Source organism: Myotis brandtii, unplaced genomic scaffold, assembly GCF_000412655.1.
Source record: "Myotis brandtii unplaced genomic scaffold, ASM41265v1 scaffold633, whole genome shotgun sequence".
NCBI classification, from domain to species: Eukaryota; Metazoa; Chordata; class Mammalia; order Chiroptera; family Vespertilionidae; genus Myotis; species Myotis brandtii.
In genome coordinates this window covers 3344384-3348422 of record NW_005370423.1, presented here as the reverse complement: position 1 = coordinate 3348422, position 4039 = coordinate 3344384, and positions in this window count along the sequence as shown.

Sequence of the window (4039 nt, the reverse complement as noted above, 5' to 3'; positions counted from 1 at the left end):
GTCTTTCAATCTCCAAGTTTCCTTTTTTTTTTTTTAAATATATTTGTACTGATTGCAGAAGGGAAGGGAGAGAGAGAGAGAAACGTCAATGATGAGAGAGAATCATGGATGGGCTGCCTCCTGCTCACCTCCTACTAGGGACCCAGCCCGCAACCCAGGCACGTGGCCTGTCTGGGAATCGAACTCTGACCTCCTGGTTCATAGGTCGATACTCCGTCGACGCTCAAGCACTGAGCCCCACCGGCCAGGCCCCACCGCCAGTTCCTTAAGGACAGCGGTTCTCAACCTGTGGGTCGCGACCCCTTTGGCGGTCGAACGGCCCTTTCACAGGGGTCGCCTGAGACCATCCTGCATATCAGATATTTACATGACGATTTATAACAGTATCAACATTACAGTTAGGAAGTAGCAACGAAAATAATTTCATGGTTGGGGGTCACCACAACATGAGGAACTGTATTAAAGGGCCAGAAGGTTGAGAACCGCTGTTAAGGAGGTTTCTCCCAGCCGCGGCTCTGAATGCGTTGGACGTTGGACGGAGGGTTGAGCCCCGTGGAGGTGGGAAGCTGTCCGGAGCCAAGGAGCCGCTCCAAGTCCCCGAATGTTGACTCTGTACGAAGTCAGCTTGTCCAAACATCACCCGTCACGGCGAACCAGCCCTTGTTCCTCGGGTTCGATGGCTTCTTTCCGCAAAGAAGGGCCTGTGCTAACATTTACCTTGCGCTTGTGAAATCCCACGGGAGTCGGATGACGATGCGGAGGGTAGAACAGGAGAATCCGGAGAGAACACGGCTGAGGTAGCCACGCTTCCCGAGCAGCCCGCTGGCCCAGGAGCCCCCTCCTGGGCCCGTCCTCTCGCCCGGCAGCCTCGGCCCCCCCAGGAGGCAAGGGGCACACGCCCGGGGCGACTTGCAACTCCCACGGAGAGTCTTTTGGACTTCGGTGCAGACCACCTTTTCCCCCGCGTTTGTTTTTGGAGAGTGGAAGAGAGAGGGGAAGACAGAGAGAAACATCGATGTGAGAGAGACATATGGATTGGTTGCCTCCTGCATGATCCCCAACCAGGGCCTGGGCTGGGGAGGAGCCTGCAACCAAGGTTCATGACCTTGACCGGAATCAAACCTGGGACCCTTTGGTCTACAGGCCGACACTCTATCCACGGAGCCAAACCGGCCAGGGCTGCTGGTTTTTTTAAACTCGCTAAGAAATCCAGCAGGTGTGTGGTTGTAGCAAATCTGTTTCCAGTGAATAGTAATGGGCGATCATGGGAAGATGATTTTGGTCATTGGCTAAGGGGTATGCATATTGTTACTAATTCCATTCATTGGTTTAATTGCCAAGCATTCACAGAGACAGACTGTGCACTATGTTGTACAGTATGAGAGAGGCCAGGAGTGTACATGTTCAGGTAAGCACCCATTTATTCATTCCACAAGTATTAGTGAGGTTATGGTGGGCCCGCGGCACTGAGGCAGGTAATGGGCAGGGAAGAGTGGGAAGTAGCTCGCCTCCCCTGAATTTTGCCTGATAAGAGGCAGTGATGAAGGCTTCCTCTGTTCGATCGTTCCTCCCTGTGTGGATTTACTCCATATTTATTCCTTTTTGTTGTTGAAAAAGCATTTTATGGTCTTTTACAATTGAGGTATAACCGACATATATTAGAGTCAGGTGTACAATGTAGTGAAAACACTGTTTTCATACGGCTGCGTCAGTTTACAGCCCACCATCATCAGTGATGACGATGGTGATGATGGTGGTGGTGGTGGTGGTGGTGATGGTGGTGATGGTGGTGGTGATGATGGTGATGATGGTGGTGATGATGGTGGTGGTGATGGTGGTGGTGATGGTGGTGGTGATGGTGGTGGTGATGGTGGTGGTGATGGTGGTGGTGATGGTGGTGGTGATGGTGGTGGTGATGGTGGTGGTGATGGTGGTGGTGATGGTGGTGGTGATGGTGGTGGTGATGGTGGTGGTGATGGTGGTGGTGATGGTGGTGGTGATGGTGGTGGTGATGGTGGTGGTGATGGTGGTGGTGATGGTGGTGGTGATGGTGGTGGTGATGGTGGTGGTGATGGTGGTGGTGATGGTGGTGGTGATGGTGGTGGTGATGGTGGTGGTGATGGTGGTGGTGATGGTGGTGGTGATGGTGGTGGTGATGGTGGTGGTGATGGTGGTGGTGATGGTGGTGGTGATGGTGGTGGTGATGGTGGTGGTGATGGTGGTGGTGATGGTGGTGGTGATGGTGGTGGTGATGGTGGTGGTGATGGTGGTGGTGATGGTGGTGGTGATGGTGGTGGTGATGGTGGTGGTGATGGTGGTGGTGATGGTGGTGGTGATGGTGGTGGTGATGGTGGTGGTGATGGTGGTGGTGATGGTGGTGGTGATGGTGGTGGTGATGGTGGTGGTGATGGTGGTGGTGATGGTGGTGGTGATGGTGGTGGTGATGGTGGTGGTGATGGTGGTGGTGATGGTGGTGGTGATGGTGGTGGTGATGGTGGTGGTGATGGTGGTGGTGATGGTGGTGGTGATGGTGGTGGTGATGGTGGTGGTGATGGTGGTGGTGATGGTGGTGGTGGTGGTGGTAGTGATGGTGGTGGTGGTGCTGGTGCTGGTAGTGATGGTGGAGATGATGGTGATGATGGTGGTGATGATGATGATGGTGGAGATGGTGGTGGTGGTGATGATGGTTATGGTGCTGGTGCTGGTGCTGGTGGAGATGGTGCTGGTGATGATGGTTATGGTGCTGGTGCTGGTGCTGGTGGAGATGGTGCTGGTGATGATGGTTATGGTGCTGGTGCTGGTGCTGGTGGAGATGGTGCTGGTGATGATGGTTATGGTGCTGGTGCTGGTGCTGGTGGAGATGGTGCTGGTGATGATGGTTATGGTGCTGGTGCTGGTGCTGGTGGAGATGGTGCTGGTGATGATGGTTATGGTGCTGGTGCTGGTGCTGGTGGAGATGGTGCTGGTGATGATGGTTATGGTGCTGGTGCTGGTGCTGGTGGAGATGGTGCTGGTGATGATGGTTATGGTGCTGGTGCTGGTGCTGGTGGAGATGGTGCTGGTGATGATGGTTATGGTGCTGGTGCTGGTGCTGGTGGAGATGGTGCTGGTGATGATGGTTATGGTGCTGGTGCTGGTGCTGGTGGAGATGGTGCTGGTGATGATGGTTATGGTGCTGGTGCTGGTGCTGGTGGAGATGGTGCTGGTGATGATGGTTATGGTGCTGGTGCTGGTGCTGGTGGAGATGGTGGTGGTGGTGACGATCAGCCACGAGTGGCGGAGAAGCCAAGCTGGCCGCCTGAAGACGGCGAAGGCTGGAGCCAGTGGACTCAGACAATGAGTCCAGCCCTGGACCCGAAGGGATGCTTCTGAAACCCACAGGCAAGGATGCTTCTCTGCTTCTCCCTCGTCCACACGTCCGCAGGTCCACCCCAGGGTCATCCCGGACGTGCCCGGGTGGGGCTCACCGGAGGGTCACGGTGGGGCCGCCAGGCTCTGGGAGCAGAGCTTTCCTGCTCCCTCGGTGGCCTGGCTCCCGGTGCTCCTGGGGGCGAGTGTGGGGAGCTGGTGGGGCTCTGTTTGTCCTTCAGAAGACAGGCAGGAAGGGCTGCGCGTTTGCGGGACAGGAAGTGCCAGCTCTGCTGCTGTTCCGAGCGGCGATGCTGTTCCTCTGCTTTGTTCCTGCGGCCCAGACCCCCGGCATTTCCCTTCTCACGTCCTTCCCGCGCGGGGTCTTCCTCTAGTTTAACATCTCGGGTTCCTGCCGCCAGCGTCTCCACAGATTCCCGAGGACCACGGGACAGGAGCCAGCTGGTCACAGAACAGGTCGAGCCGACGCTCACCGAGGGCTGGCTGTGGGGCAGGCACAGGGCCCTGAGGCAGGAACTACCAGCGTCCCCACGTCACAGATGGGGAGACTGAGGCTCGGTGGGTGCAAACCACCCCTTCAAGATCGGGAGGCGGCCGGGAGCTGTTCTCCGCGCCCTGCTTGGGCTCCTGGCCTGACCGGCCCGCTCAGCGCTTAGTGACACTGACAGCA